The following is a 17,027-nucleotide window of genomic DNA, read 5'->3' on the forward strand; positions in this document are numbered from 1 at the left end:
ACTGCCAGACGACGGTAATGGGTCCCTCTGCTCCCGGCACAGAGGTAGGGGATTCTGAACCGCCGTCCCACTGCTCTAGGTCCAGAGAAAGAGGCTTCCTGGCCACCATCCCTCCCTCCACTCCCGGCCCAAAGGTAGGGGCTTCTGAGCTGCCGTCCTACCGCTCCAGGTCCAGAGGAATGGGCTTCTTGGGCACCATCCCTCCCGCTGCCCCCAGCCCAGAGGAAAGAGCTTTTGGGCCTCCTTCTGTCCTGCCACTCCCAGCACAGAGGAAGGGGCTTCCGGGCTACCATCCCTACCACCACTCCCGGCAACGTAAATAAGTCTCAAAACCAGACTTCCAGATCACCTACAGCAACCCCAAAGGGAAATGAGATGGAACACTCTGATACTCAACCACCTGGACACACTGAACTGGCAACAAAAGGGGATCTGGAAAAAATGAAATCAGAAATAATTTCTGAGATAACAGGAGAAATTGTGCCCCTAGTGCAAGACATGATTAATAAATCTAGAGAGGAGCTCAGGAACATGATGGAATCCCAACATAGGAAACAAATGGAATCCATAAAACAGATGCAAATATATTTCCAGGACATGAAAAACTCCATTGAAAGTCTACACAGCAAAATGAGCCAATGTGAGGACAGAATTTCAGATATAGAAGATAAGATGGCAATTAATGACCAGGAAAAGAAAAATTGCTTCAAAATTAAAAGGGAACACAAGAAATCAATCCAGCAGCTGCTAGACAATGCAAAGAAGAATAACATAAGACTGATTGGAGTCAATGAAGAAACAGGAGAGAGTGAAGATGACATAAAAAAATCTCTTCACAGAAATAATGGCAGAAAACTTCCCAAGCAGGGGAAAAGAACTTGACATACAGATAAGTGAGGCATATAGGACGCCAAATAGCCTTGATCAAAAAAAAATCTACACATAGGCATATAATTGTTAAGATTCCAGAAACTCAACAGAAGAACAAAGTTCTCCAAGCAGTCAGAGAAAAGAAACAAATCACATACAAAGGAAAGCCCATCAGAATCACAGCAGACTTCTCAACACAAACCATCAAGGCAAGAAGAGCTTGGAGTCACATATTCCAAGCCCTAAAAGAAAAGAGCCTCCAACCCAGATTGATGTACCCTGCAAAACTATCTTTCAAAATGGATGGAGAAATAAGATACTTTCATGACAAAGAGCACCTTAGGAACTTCGTGAATACCAAACCAGCACTCCAAAGAATTTTACACAATATCCTAGGAACAGACATTGAGGATCACAACCCCAGGAAGCAAAGCAGAATGAACCCATCTGGCAAGACAAGAAATTAAATGTAATGGGGAAGAACCCGACAAAGACTTTATTTCCATTTTTTTCATTTCTCATCATTTTTCCTTTCCCTTCTTTCCTTTCCTCTGCCCCTCCCACTACCCCTACCCCTTTGGACCTTTTCTTCCTATGTTGCATTATCGATTATTCATTCTAATCATTGGTACATTTTAGGTATACAATATAATGACATTCATCATTGGAAATTTGCACCTTTACATAATCTCTCTTGATTCTTATTTTTCACCCTTGCCCAGCCCTCCCTTCAACCCCTCCATCCCTCCCTATTTACAAAGATTTTGTTCCTATTTTTCCATTTTCTCATGTTAATTCCATTCTCTTCTTTCCTTTTAACCCTAAGTAGAAATAGTAGATAAACATATGAAAAAATGTTCAACATCACTGGTCATTCGAGAGATGCAAATGAAAACAACACTGAGATTCCACCTCACTCCCAAAAAATAGCTGCTATCATGAAATCAACCAATAACAAATGCTGGCAGGGCTGTGGGGAAAGAGGAACCCTGCTCCACTGCTAGTGGGAGTGTAGACTGGTGCAAGCACTGTGGAAATCAGTATGGAGATACCTCAAAGAACTAGGACTGGAAGTCCCACTTGACCCTGCTATTCCACTGCTGGGGATCTTCCCCAAAGAATTCAAAGAATCATACCACAGTGATATATGTGCACCCATGTTCATAGCAGCACAGTTTGTGATAGCTAAAACTTGGAAACAGCCCAAATGCCCATCAACTGGAGACTGGATAAAGAAAATGTGGGTTTTTTTAAATAAAATGGAGTACTACTCAGCCATCAAAAATGAGAAATTAGAGACATTTGTAGCTAAATGGATGCACATTGAGGCAATACTCTTAAGTGAAATAAATCAGACACACATGTATAAATACCGAATAGTTTCTCTGGTGTGACAAACTGAAAGTGTATATAAGGACTAAAACATATAATAGGTAATGTGAAATCGGAAGAAAAGCGGCAAAGGAGAAGGAAGTGGGAGGGGTAAGGGAAAGGAAAGAAGGGAATGGAATTAATATCCTTTATTATCTCTTATTTTGATGTCTGAAGATTTGTAGTAACAGTGACCTTTTACATCCTTCTTTTGGTAATACATGTTTCTTTTGTGGTTGTCATCATTTCTAGAAGTTTGCCTGTTTTATTGATCTTTGTAAAGAACCAGTTCTTTATCTCATTTTCTCTATTATTTTATGATACCAAATTCACTAATCTGAGTTCTTTATTATTTTCTTTCCGATGCTTACACTGCATTTGTATTGATTTTCTCTTTACAGTTTCAAGAAATAGAACCTATATCATTGACTTCAGAGTTTTTCCTCTTTTCTGATACATACGTTTAATTCTATAAATGTCCCACTCACTGCCGCTTTATCTGCTACCCACAAATGTTAATATATTTTTATTTTTATTCAGGCAATTATTTTTATTTCCATTAAGACTTTCTTCATGGATTATTTAAAAGTGCGCTGCTTAAAATTTTTAAGTGCTTGATGATTTTCCTGTTGTCTTTATGAATTGTTGATTTCTAATTTGGTTTCATTTTTGACAGAGAATCACTCTGTGTGATTTCAACTTTTAGAAAATTTTGATGTTTATTTTACAGCTTTGAATATCATTTATCATGGCATATGTTTTGTGGGCAGTTGTAAAGAATGTATATTCTGCTGTCATTTATTGAAGTAGTTCTATAAAGTTTGATTAGATCCTATTGAGTTCTATATGCTTGGTGACTTTCTATGTGTATGTTCTGTCAATTACTTAAATAGGGGTCTTGAAGCTTCCAATTATAATTGTGGAAGTCTCTATTTCACCAATTAATTCTATCTGATTTTGTTTCACCTGTTTTACATTCTGTTTTTCAGTACAAAAACATTTAAAATTGCTGTATCTTATTACTGGGCTTGAGCTTTTATATCACTGCTCTCCATCTCTGGTAATATTTTTGCTCTGAAATCTACTTTATCTGAAATTATTATAGATATCCCATTTTATTTTGTTTAATGTTTACATGATATGTATTTTCCCATTCTTTTACTTTCAACCTGTTTATATCTTTATATTTGAAATAAGTTTTGGTAGACAACATATAGTTTGGTCATATTTTTGTATATTCTTTTTTCTATCCCTGTAAATTGTATATTTAGACAACCAATATTTAATGCAAATAATGATGTATTGGGGCTTAAGTCTGACATTTTATTTTATTATTATTATTAATATTTGGATCATAATCTCTGTTTTTCATTTCACTGTTTTCTTTACCTGGTTTCCTGCAGATTACTTAGCTGTTTTGCGGAATGTCATTTTGATTCACCTCTAGTGATTTTGAGTGTTAATTTTTTGTATAGCTTTCTAAGAGGTTGCTTTAGGTAGGTGGACAAGGTCATATATAAATTTTGCTCCAGTCTACTGTTGTTATCATTTTAATAGTTTTTGTGAACTATTATTGTCCCATACGGCTTCCTCGGGGCTTTTGTGGAGAGTCAGGGAGGCTGGCCTTGTTACGACTGGGTGGTAGTAAAACACCTGAATTTCCACTAAGCCTCCTCTGACACCACTCCAGGGCTACAAGGATTTGGGGCATGGCAAGAATGGAAGTCATAGATCTTCATTCGACATTTGTGGGCATGGTTAGGATTGCAGCCACAGTTTTAAATGTGATATATAACTGCAACAAAGCAATTATTTTCTAAAAACTTTTAGCCTTATTTTGCTGACCCTTTCCTGATCCTTTGACTGTAGAGAAAAAACTTTTGTTAGGGCGTTTGGGGTGTTCAGCTCACTGATGTTTCCTAATCGTTCCCTTCTTCATAACCAGTCTTAAATATAGAAGGCAAAAGGAGAACCCAGAAAGCTCATTACCACATCATTGCTTGGGTCCAAGTTCCTGGCTGGTATACCTTCTTCTCTCCACTTTTAGAGTTTTTGTGTATTTGTCTTATACATATTACCCAGGGCTTTAGTTGTACTTAGTGAGAAGAGTAGAGAAAAGTGCTACAATTTCATCACTAAAATACTAAGGTTTAGGGCAGGGATTTAGCTCAGTGGTTCCGCTGCTTGCCTTGCAAGCACAAGGTCCCAAGTTTGACCCCTGGTACCAAAAACAAAAAAAAAACAAAAAAAAAAAACTAAGGGTTTCAAACAAAGAGAAGACCTGAATGGAGAAGTAAATCTGACTACAGCATCACGGATGGATTGAAACAGGAAATACCTAAGCTAGAGGAAATAATTAAGATGGCACTCTGGTCATTCAGTGAGCAGTGATGGAAACCTGAAATAGAAGACTGACAATGAGGATGAAGAGAAAAGAGCATACTCATTCATTTGGCAAATTGTTGATTCATTCAAAGTATTCAGCAAGTCTTATGAGCAACCTACTGTGTGCTACATGGTGATGTAACAATAAAGAAAATACAATCTTCCTGCACTCTACATTCCCAGAGTTTTTTTCCTAGTTTTGTAAGACTTCAGTGGTAAAGTTCACTATCATTAATTATAGAGTGGATATGGGTGATGGTGATTGAGAGGGAAGAACTGGGAATGATATCAAAGTTTTTGCCTTTGTCAGCTGCTTAAATTGTGGTGTCATTCACTGAAATGAGTCATGTAGAAGGAGGAGCAAATACAAAAGTACTCATGAGTTACATTTTGTATATGTTGATTTTGATATGCCGACAGTCTATTAACAAGTCTTGAGTAACTCCAATATTTAATGGCTATCTGAAGAGAATAAGCCTCAAAAAGAGAATATGAATGAGTGGTCAGAGAAGCAAGATGAAAAATAAACTGAATGACTTAAATTCTCAAATACAAGCAAAGAATGAGAATCAGGGTTTCCTTGGCTGTCTTAAACAATTCCCTTAATTAACCCACTGATATTCAGGACTGAGAATTAGAACCAATGCCTGAATGTAAGAATTCAAAAGTTGTAGCCCCATGCACAACCTCATCAAGTTATATTAGGTTAAGAGCAGTAGTGGGGAAAGTGTGGACCTTAAGACTTGGGATGAGGACATCTAGACAGATCAAGAAGCAGTAGCTAATCTACCCCAAACCCAATAGTAAAAAGGAGTCATTCTTCTCTTGCATATAATCTTTTTAATAACTCACCTGGCGAAGTTGCTTCACACGGAGATGTATATCCTTCTCACAACCTATTCTCAGTATTCTTTATTGAATCTAGCACCTTATTTAGAAGTATATTCCAGTAAACCAACAAAATTAATATGATGTGTATTTAGGGAAGAAATAGAATTTGAAGAGTAGGAATGAAAATACATTTGAAGAATATTAGACCAGGAATGAAAAATATCATTGTATTTGACTGGATTTATCCATGTGGGAACACTTGTCTGGAATTGTAGTTTTAATATGTTAACTGGAGGAGCCGGGGGTATTGTTTTTATAGCCTATTAAATGTGTTATTTAAGATCAATGATGGCAAGCAGTCAATCAGGTTAAGATATCAGACTTCTTTAATATACTTTTAAGGAACACAAAACTTAGGAAGATGAGAAAGTTGGAATAGATGTTATATATGACCTGTGCAATCATGACTTAACTGTATCCTTTGAGAGAGATCAAAAGACAATCTTTCCTCAATACATTGTGAAATGCAACCTCAAAAACCCCTGTGATGTTTTTCTTCCACCATATACTGAGATTACAGTGGTATCTTGGTTCACAATGCTTTTGTTTGTGAACAATTTGATTTGTCAATTTTTTTTTGTTTGCGAACTCTACAGAGGGCAATGAACACAACCACAGCCATCTTTCCTGCACAGACATAAACATGGCCATCTTTTCCAGAATCGTGGAACAAATTAAGCTTGTGAACCAAGATACCATTGTATTGGGGTAGATGCCAACTTGGAATTGGGCTTCCTGCTTTCAAATGTAATAATTAAATCACAGAAAAATGTGGCCAGGTAGTGTGCTTATCCATCATTAACAAGGTGGACAAATTACCACAATAACAGAGTGGGCATAAACAAAGTTTATGATCAGTGATTTGCAGTGGTAGATAATTAATCACACGTTTCCTAGAAATGAATGAGATAGGCAGCCTCCTAAGGTGCTATTAAATTTCTACAGGAGGAAATGATTTAGTACAAATCTAACTCAAGTTGCCATAGTAAGAAATCCCAGTTTCTTATTTGATTCCCAACCTTAGCCTGTTTACAGGCTTTTAGAACCTTAATTATAGGGGAGGCGAGGTCTCCTTGAGGAAGAATTCTACAATATTATCATAGTATAAATGGTTGATCTTCTTCCAAACCTAACCCAGATAGCTATGCAACCCTTTACCAAAGCTACTGCACACTGGGAAAAGGGAATTCCCCGGCTCTGCCAATAGTCATTAGATACCATTCATTCACTCTGAGACATAAAAGTGCATTGTGGCCTGCTGGTCAGAATCAAAGTTTCTATAAATCAGGGTATGGAGTGCTAACTCACGTTAATTTAACAGTGAGCCTATTGGTTCCATAGATCCACTCTGGGATTACTTCTCCAGCCCTTTACTATTTAACAGGAATAGATACACTTACAAACCATCAGCATCATTATGGAGTAAGGGCCATTATAGTTGAAAGGACGGAGTGAAGGGTCAGGCGTGGTAGCACATACCTGTAATCCCAGTAGTTGGGAGGCTGAGGCAGGAGGATTGCTGCTCGTTCAAGGCCAGCCTGGGATACATAGTGAGTTCAAGGCCAGTCTAAAACACCCTGTGAGACCCTGTTTCAAAAAGACCCCAGATGAAAATACTAGGAACTGTTTTATTCCCCTACTCCCTCACCAAAATAACAAAGCCAAATAATGCAGTTGTTCATCAGTATTTATGGGGGATTGGTTCCACAAACCCCTTCAGATACTAAAATCCATTGATAGTCAAGTGTCTTATATAAAATGATATAGAATTGGATAGAAATTATGAAGATCCTCTCATATACTTTAATCATTTCTAGATTACTTGTATCTAATACAATTTTTAAAAATTAATTTTATTGGTATAATCTAAATATATATAATGATTGCATTCATGAAAGGGAATTTGTACTTGTACATGATATATCGTGATTACTCATTTTCTCCCAATTCTCTCCCCTCCCTTCAACCCCCTGGCCTCTTTATTTACAAAAGCTTTACTTCCATTTTTTGTCTTCTTTTCTTGTTTTTTTCCCTTTTCCCTTCTTTTTCCCCCCCTCTCCCCTTCACAATTTCCCTTTCCTTTTGAAAAGTTTCTTCCTATTTCGTATTATCTATTGTACATTTTTGTCCTTATTTACCGTTTCAGTTTCTCACATCAGAGAGACAATGAGATATTTACACATATGTGTCCGATTTATTTCACTTAAGAGTATGGTCTCAAGGTGCATCCATTTAGCTATAAATGACTCAAATTTATCTTTCTTTATGGCTGAGTAGTACTCCATTGTATAATACATTTTAAGGATATATAAATAGCTAATACAATTTAATGATATGTAAGTAGTTGTTATGCTATATTGTTTAGGGAATAATGTCGAGGGAAAAGGCCATACATTAGTAGTACAGATGCAATTGGTTTTTTCTAATATTTTCACTCTGTTTGGTTGAGTACACGGATGCAGAACTCACAGATATGAAAGGATTGGTTACATTGTCTTTTGGCGGACATACATAATTCAGTGGCAGTACTGAGGCCTTAAAGGATGTATAGATATTGATTCATGTAATACCTTATTTATTTTACCTCTTAGTCCAGTACATAAACCATATGGGTCACGGAAATCACTGTGGGTTGTTCTAAGCAATATTGGGTAGTGATGCAATTCACAGTTGCAGTTTTAAACATGGTCTCTTTTCTGGAGCAGTTGAAACAGCTTTTTCCACTTGTTAGGGAGCTATTTTCCTAGAAAATGCATTCTCTTAAATTACCATCAGAGCAGATAATCATAAATAGTTCACCTGCACCTGGCAGGGATCATGGTACACCTTCTCGATATTAAATCAAGCAAAGTCTATTTTCCTGTTCTCTGTCATAATAAAGCCCAAAAGAATCTTGATCACCTCAATAGCCTATAAAACATGATGCTGGTCTATTGTATTGATGTGATTATGCTAATTGAATTGATAGAAAAGTAAAGTGCACTTTAGACAACCACAGTAAGACTCATTTGTCAAAACTGGGAAAGTTAAAAAGAATGGGACCTTGGTGATGTTTCTAGGATTATGGTAATCTGAGCATGTAGATATATATCCTATAAAGTAAGAGCTAATTTGCAATACCATGATATAACCATCATGAAGAAAGAAACACAACTATTAATGAAGCCCTTTAAACTTTGAAGGAAGCAAAATATACCACATTTAGTTGCAATGTTCTTCTATGCTTACCGGAGAGCCCAGTAAGGTGTCAATTTTAAATAAAACTCAGGGTAGGGAGAAGATGCTTCACAGTATGTTCAAGCTGCATTGCAAGCTTCCCTGCCACTTGGGCCAATGATCCAGCAGATCCAGTGGTGTTTGAAGTATCTGGGGCAAATACAGAGGTTTACGAAGTCATAGCAATTGAATTATAGTAGAGACACTAGAATATGGAGTTGGGCTACACCTTTTCCCATCTACAAAGTATTGTCGATTTATAAGGGAGTTTCTGTTGTATCACTGGACATGGTAGAGAGTAAATATCTGAGTATGAGGTAACAAATGACATGTGAACTTGGTTCCCCATTCTGTGTGGGTATTACTGAATACACTGAACAAACAAATTGGATGTGCACATGATCAGTCCATTATAAAATGTAAATGCAATACATAAAACAGGTCAGAGCAGGTCCAGAAGGCACAAGTAAACAAGACAAGTAGATGACTAGACTCTAGGTGTCTACCTCCATTTGCTTGGCTGTCTCTACCTCTTCCAAAAAATACAGCATTATGATTATACTCTAGTGAGGAGGTATAAGAACAAAAAGAAATGCATGGGACTAGTTGAGGACTGGGTCTACTAAGTATGCTGCCATTAGCCACTAGTTGATAGGCACTGCATTATAGCCCCACTCAGTGTCAGACCTGAAAAACAGTGGTAAATGCAAATCCTCCCAGAGGAGAAATGTGGATAATATACTTGCTGGTCTCCATTGTGTGGAAAAACTAATGCCCAAAGATATGGATCTTTAATGCTTCATGAGAAATGGTGAACAGATGAAATGGTTGGAGGTGTATCTGGAAAGAAAAAGATGAAACATTTGTGAAAAAAGTTTAGGGCAGGACAGGGGATTTACCTCAGTGACACTGCGCATGCCTGGCAAGCACAAGGTCCTGAGTTTGATTCCCAGTACCAAAAAACAAAAAACAAAAAAAAAACATTTAGGGGAAAAGTAAATGAATGAACCTCTCTAAATGGTGACAGTTTGGACCTATTCATATTCTATTTAGCTGCCAACCAGACAGTATGCATGGCAAGATGAGATGACATGATCTGTGGATGTTAGTCAGCATCTTTTCCAGTCCAATACTGAATCATGCCCAGTGGGCTCTGGTATAAAATCACAGGGGCAGCAGTTAAAGAAGTTATGCTTTTGGTCAAAACCACACACTATAATACCAGCTATCCAAGTGGCTGAAGCAGGAGAAGCACAACTTAGAGGCCAACTGGGGCAACTTAGCAAGATCTTGTCTCAAAATAAAAAATATAAAGTGCTGGAGGTTTAGCTCACTAGTGATTGCATGGCATGTGCAATGCCCTGAGTTCAATCCCTAGCACTGGGGAACAAAAAACAAAATCAAAACAAAAAAAACTTCCTCACACCAACGCTAATCTTACTACCATCACAAGCTCCCAATATTACATGAATAAAGACAAATTCTGATCCTCAATATGGCACTGTTTCCTTTGACAATAAGCCAGTCACCTGGAGGTGGCTCACTCCATCACATGGAAGGGTTATATCCTCACCAAAATAGAAATTTTGTGGATAAAACTATGCCTTTGTTGACCACAATCATCAACCATACCAGTACCATATGTGATCTTAAAAATACCTTAGTTATTGCCATGACATTTTATACAATATTAATTGTGATCAAAGAACTCAATTTTATAAAGAGAGAAATATGGCAAAGGCATACAGCTACAGAATTCATGAATCATACCATTTGCCCCATCAACCAAATGATAGAAGGGAAGAATGACATTTTTAAGGCTGAGTTCCAGTTCTAGATAAAATAACCTGTAAGGTTAGGATGCTATCTTACAAGACGTGGCATATACCTTAAGTTGAGGACATATATATATTACCATTTCCCTCATTTTTAGATTATCCCAAGATGGATGTGAGATGAAAACTTCAAACTTAAGTAGGCGTTTAGTGGAACAAACCCTATGTTTGAAACTCAGCATTTCCCTAATGAGTGATGAGATAGAGCACATTTTTATATGATTACTGCCATCCATTTGGCTTCATGGGTGAAATGTTTCTACAAATATTTTGGCCACTTTCAAAAACTGGATTATTTTAATCTAAATTATGTATTTGAGTTATACATATATCTGGATATGAATCTTTATGTATTCTGGGTATAAATCTTTTATCAGATTATCATTTCTTATACTCTGTGACTTGTGTTTTCTTCATCTTAACAGCATCTCTCAAGAGACATTTATAACTTTAATGAAGTTCAATCAATCAAGTTTTATTTTTTTATTAAATTCTTTTATTGGTACATTGTAGGTATACAACACAATTACATTTCTCATTGGGAATTGGACCTTTACATAATGCATCTTGGTTCTTATTTTTTCCCCATTCCTAGCCCTCCCTTCACCCCCTCCATCCTTCCCTATTTACAAAGACTTTATTTCCATTTTGTCCATTTCTCATCATTTTTCCTTTCCCTTCCTTCCTTTCCCCTGCCCCTCCCACTACCCCCACCCCTTTCGACCTTTTCTTCCTATTTTGCATTATCGATCATTCATTCCAATCATTGGTACATTTTAGGTATACAACATAATGACATTCATCTTTGGAAATTTGTACCTTTACATGGTCTCTCTTGGTTCTTATTATTCACCCTTGCCCAGCCCTCCCTTCAACCCCTCCATTCCTCCCTATTTACAAAGACTTTTTTCCTATTTTTCCATTTTCTCATATTAATCCCATTCCCTTCTATCCTTTCCCCTAGCCCTCACACTTCCTTCCCCTTTGCCCCTTTTCTTCCTATTTCACATTACCTATTATACATTTAGTCCTTACTTACACTTTCAGTTTCTCACACCAGAAAAACTATTCGGTATTTATACATGTGTGTCCTATTTATTTCACTTAAGAGTATGGCCTCAAAGTGCATCCACTTAGCTATAAATGTCTCTAATTTCTCTTTTTTTATGGCTGAGTAGTACTCCATTTTATTAAAAAAAACCACATTTTCTTTATCCAGTCTCCAGTTGATAGGCATTTGGGCTATTTCCAAGTTTTAGCTATGACAAACTGTGCTGCTATGAACATGGGTGCACATATATCACTGTGGTATGATTCTTTGAATTCTTTGGGGAAGATTCCCCAGCAGAGGAATAGTGGGGTCAAATGGGACTTCCAGTCCTAGTTCTTTGAGGTATCTCCATACTGATTTCCACAGTGCTTGCACCAGTCTACACTCCCAACCAGCAGTGGAGCAGGGTTCCTTTTTCCCCACGGCCCCGCCAGCACTTGTTATTGGTTGATTTCATGATAGCAGCCATTCTTTCTGGAGTGAAGTGAAATCTCAGCATTGTTTTCCTTTGCATCTCTTGAATGACCAGTGATGCTGAACATTTTTTCATGTATTTATTTCCTATTTCTACTTCTTTGTCTGAGAAATGTCTGTTCATTTCAGATGCCCATTTTTGGATTGGGTCTTTAAATTTGGGAGGTCTGATCTTTTTACTTCTTTATAGATTCGAGATAGTAGACCTTTGTCTGAGGAAAAGCAGGTGAAGATTTTTTCCCACATTGTGGGTTGTCTCTTCACCTTGCTGGTGGTTTCTCTGGCTGTGCAGAAGCCTTTTAATAAGAAGGGATCCCACTTGTTGATTGTTTGTGCTAGTTCATGGGCAACTGAGGTTTTGTTCATAAAATCTTTTCCTACACCGATGTCTTCAAGGGTTCTACCTAACCTCTGTTCCAACTAGTTCAGAGTTTCTATTTTATTTAGATCTTTAATCTATTTTGATTTTAGTTTAGTGCATGGTGAGAGATATAGGTCTAGTTTTAATCTTTGGCAAGTAGAAGCCCAATTTTTCCAGCACCATTTATTCAAGAGGCTATCTTTCCTCCAGTGAGGCTGTTTGGCTCCTTTATCAAAGATGAGATGGCTGAGTGTGTCTGGCGTTGTTTCTGCATCTTCTAATCTGTTCCACTGGTCCTCAAGTCTGTTTCTTTGCCAGGACCATGCTGTTTTTATCACAGTAGCTTTGTAGTAGAGTTGCAGGTTGGGGATTGTGATACCCCCAGCCATGTCTGTGTTACCTAGAATTGCTTTTGCTATTCTGGGTCTCTTCTTCTTCCAAATGAATTTTTGGATTGTTTTCTCAAGGTCCATGAAGTATGCTGCTGGGATCTCAATTGGAATTGCATTAAATCTATATAGCAGTTTTGGAAATATGGCCATTTTCACTATATTAATCCTTCCTGCCCAGGAGCAGGGGATGTCTGTCCATTTTCTGATATCATCTTCAATCTCTCTTTTCAGAGTGCCATAGTTTTCAGAGAAGAGGTCTTTGATTTCTTTCGTTAGGATGATTCCTAGGTATTTCAGTTTTTTGGATGCTATTGTGAAAGGAATTATTTGCCCTATTTCTCTCTCAGTGAGTCTGTCATTTGTGTAGAGGAGAGCTATTGATTTTTGTGTGTTGACCTTGTAACCAGCTACTTGACTGAATTTGGTTATTAAGTCTAGAAGACTTTTTGTGGAGTTCTTGGGGTCTTCTATATGGAGCATCATCTCATCTGCAAATAATGACAATTTGACTTCTTCATTTCCTATCTGTATTCCTTTTCTTTCTTTCTCTTGTCTAATTGCCATGGCTAATGTTTCCAGAACTATATTGAACAAGAGTGGTGATAGTGGACATCCTTGTCTTGTTCCTGATTTTAGTGTGAAGGATTTCAGTTTTTGACCATTTAGTATGAAATTGGCTATTGGTTTTTCATAGATGGCTTCTATCAGTTTGAGGTAGAGACCATCTATTCCAATTTTTTGTAGGGTTTTTATCATGAATGCATGTTGGATTTTGTCAAATGCTTTTTGTGCATCTATGGAGATAATCATATGGTTTTTGTCCTTGGCTCTATTGATATAGTGTATTACATTGATTGATTTTCATATATTGAACCATCCCTGCATGCCTGGGATGAATCCCACTTGGTCAGGGTGTATGATCTTCTTGATGATCTTCTGTATTCTGTTTGCCAGTATCTTATTGAGGATTTTTGCATCTATGTTCATTAGTGAGATTGGCCTATAGTTCTCTTTTTCTGTTGGGTCTTTCTCTGCTTTGGGGATCAAGGTGATGCTTGCTTCCAGGAATGAATTTGGGAGTATTGCTTCCCTTTCAATTTCATTGAAGAGTTTAAACAGTAGTGGCAGCAGCTCCTCTCTAAATGTCTTGTAGAATTCAGCAGTGAAGCCATCAGGGCCCAGGCTTTTCTTAGTTGATAAGTTTTTAATTATGTTTTCAATTTCATTGGTTGATATTGGGTCATTTAGAATTTTTAGGTCTTCTTCGTTCAACTTTGGTAATTCATATTTATCTAGGAATCTGTCCATTTCTTCTGTGTTGTCCATCTTATTGGCGTATAGGTTCTGGAAGTAGGTATTGATGATCCTCTGGATTTCTGCTGGGTCTGTTGTAATTTCACCCTTTTCATTCCTAAGTGCATGGATTTGGGCCTTTTCTTTCCTTTTTCTGACAAGGTTGGCTAAGGGTTTGTCAATTTTGTTAATTCTTTTGAAGAACCAACTCTTGGCTTCATTGATTTTTTGTATCGTTCTCTTAGTCTCCATTGCATTGATTTCTCCTCTGATCTTTATAATTTCCTCCCTGGTATGAGCTCTGGGGTTGTCCTGTTCTTCTTTTTCTGGAAGCTTGAAGTTCAGCATCAGGTTGTTTAATGGGCTCCTTCTGTTTTCCTAATATGCGTATTGAGTGCTATGAATTTCCCTCCTAAGACTGCTTTCATTGTGTCCCATAGATTCCGATATGTTGTACTGTCATTGTCATTTAATTGAAGGAACTGTCTGATTTCTTCTTTAATTTCCTCTGTGACCCATTGGTTATTCAGAAGTGTGTTGTTCAATTTCCACATGTTTATGAAATTTTTTGAGTTTCTTTTGCTATGGATCTCCAATTTCATCGCCCTATGGTCTGATAATATACAGGGGAAAACTTTAATTCCTTTGCACTTACTTAAACATGTTCTATGTGTGAGTATGTGGTCTATTTTGGAGAATGACCCATGTGCAACTGAGAAGAATGTGTATTCTGATTTTGTGGGGTGGAAGACTCTGTAAACATCTGTTAAGTTCATTTGTTCAAGAGTTCGATTGAGTTCTAGTATTTCATTACTTATATTTAGTCTAGTTGATCTATCTATTTGTGACAGTGGGGTGTTGAGGTCCCCACTACAATTGTATTAGTGCATATATGACTTTTCATGTCCATTAGTATTTGTTTTATATAGTTGGGTGCACTAGTGTTTGGTGCATAGATATTTATGATTGTCATCTCTTCCTCTTGGATTGTTCCCTTTACAAGGATGTAGTGTCCTTCTTCATCTCTCTTAATCAGTGTTGGTTTGAAATCTACTTGATCTTCAATGAGGATAGCTACTCCTGCTTTTTTTTGGGTTCCTGTTGCATCGAGTATTGTTTTCCACCCTTTAACTTTCAGTCTATGAGTTTCCTTTTGAATTAAGTGTGTTTCTTGTATGCAGCATATTGTTGGATTTTGCTTCTTGACCCATTCTGCCAGTCTATTTCTTTTGATTGGTGAATTGAGACCATTAACATTGATGGTTATAACTGAAATGTATTGACTTGTCATTGCCATGACTTTTTCTTTTTGTTGGGTTCTCCCCCTTTACATTTAATTTCTTGTCATGCCAGATGGGTTCATTCTGCTTTGCTTCCTGGGGTTGTGATCCTCAATGTCTGTTCCTAGGATATTGTGTAATATTCTTTGGAGTGCTGGTTTGGTATTCACAAAGTTCCTAATGTGCTCTTTGTCATGAAAGTATCTTATTTCTCCATCCATTTTGAAAGATAGTTTTGCAGGGTACATCAATCTGGGTTGGAGGCTCTTTTCTTTTAGGGCTTGGAATATGTGACTCCAAGCTCTTCTTGCCTTGATGGTTTGTGTTGAGAAGTCTGCCGTGATTCTGATGGGCTTTCCTTTGTATGTGATTTGTTTCTTTTCTCTGACTGCTTGGAGAACTTTGTTCTTCTGTTGAGTTTCTGGAATCTTAACAATTATATGCCTATGTGTAGATTTTTTTTTGATCAAGGCTATTTGGCGTCCTATATGCCTCACTTATCTGTATGTCAAGTTCTTTTCCCCTGCTTGGGAAGTTTTCTGCCATTATTTCTGTGAAGAGATTTTTTTATGTCATCTCCACTCTCTCCTGTTTCTTCATTGACTCCAATCAGTCTTATGTTATTCTTCTTTGCATCATCTAGCAGCTGCTGGATTGATTTCTCATGCTCCCTTATAATTTTGAAGCAATTTTTCTTTTCCTGGTCACTAATTGCAATCTTATCTTCTATATCTGAAATTCTGTCCTCACATTGGCTCATTTTGCTGTGTAGACTTTCAATGGAGTTTTTCATGTCCTGGAAATCTATTTGCATCTGTTTTATGGATTCCATTTGTTTTCTATGTTGAGATTCCATCATGTTCCTGAGCTCCTCTCTAGATTTATTAATCATGTCTTGCACTAGGGGCACAATTTCTCCTGTTATCTGAGGAATTATTTCTGATTTCATTTTTTCCAGATCCCCTTTTGTTGCCAGTTCAGTGTGTCCAGGTGGTTGAGTATCAGAGTGTTCCATCTCATTTCCCTTTGGGGTTGCTGTAGGTGATCTGGAAATCTGGTTTTGAGACTTATTTATGCGTTTTCTCATTTCGACGGGGTGGGGCGGTGAGGTGCTGTTGGCACCTGTGAGGATCACCTCCTCTGAGCTGGGAGAGGTGGGACCGGGCCTGGGAGGGGTGGGAGGGATGGTGGCCCAGAAGCCCCTTCCTCTGGGCCAGGAGCGGCAGGACAGAAGGTGGCCCAAAAGCCCTTTCCTCTGGGCTGGGAGCAGCAAGAGGGATAGTGACTGGGCAGCCCCTTCCTCTGGACCAGGAGCAGTGGGACAGCTGCTCAGAAGCTCCTACCTCTGGGCCAGGAACAGCAGGACTCAGTACGGTGGTCTGGTGGTCTGGTGTCCTCTGTGTCTTTGTAGTGTGGAACCAGGTGGCTGCCTGTCTGCAGAGGGGTGATTCAGATTCTTCCGCGCAACTTGGGACCTCGGTAGGGTGTGCACAGACCTGCCTGTCTGCAGCAGGCTGATTCAGTGTGTTCCATGCCACTCGGGACCTCAGTAGGGCAGACCTGCCTGTCTGCAGCAGGGTGATTTGGCGTCTTCCGTGCCACTCCTCT

This window comes from Heterocephalus glaber, unplaced genomic scaffold, assembly GCF_053883595.1.
Source record: "Heterocephalus glaber isolate CG9 unplaced genomic scaffold, H.glaber_assembly_v1.0 deba00001729, whole genome shotgun sequence".
Classification (NCBI taxonomy): Eukaryota; Metazoa; Chordata; class Mammalia; order Rodentia; family Bathyergidae; genus Heterocephalus; species Heterocephalus glaber.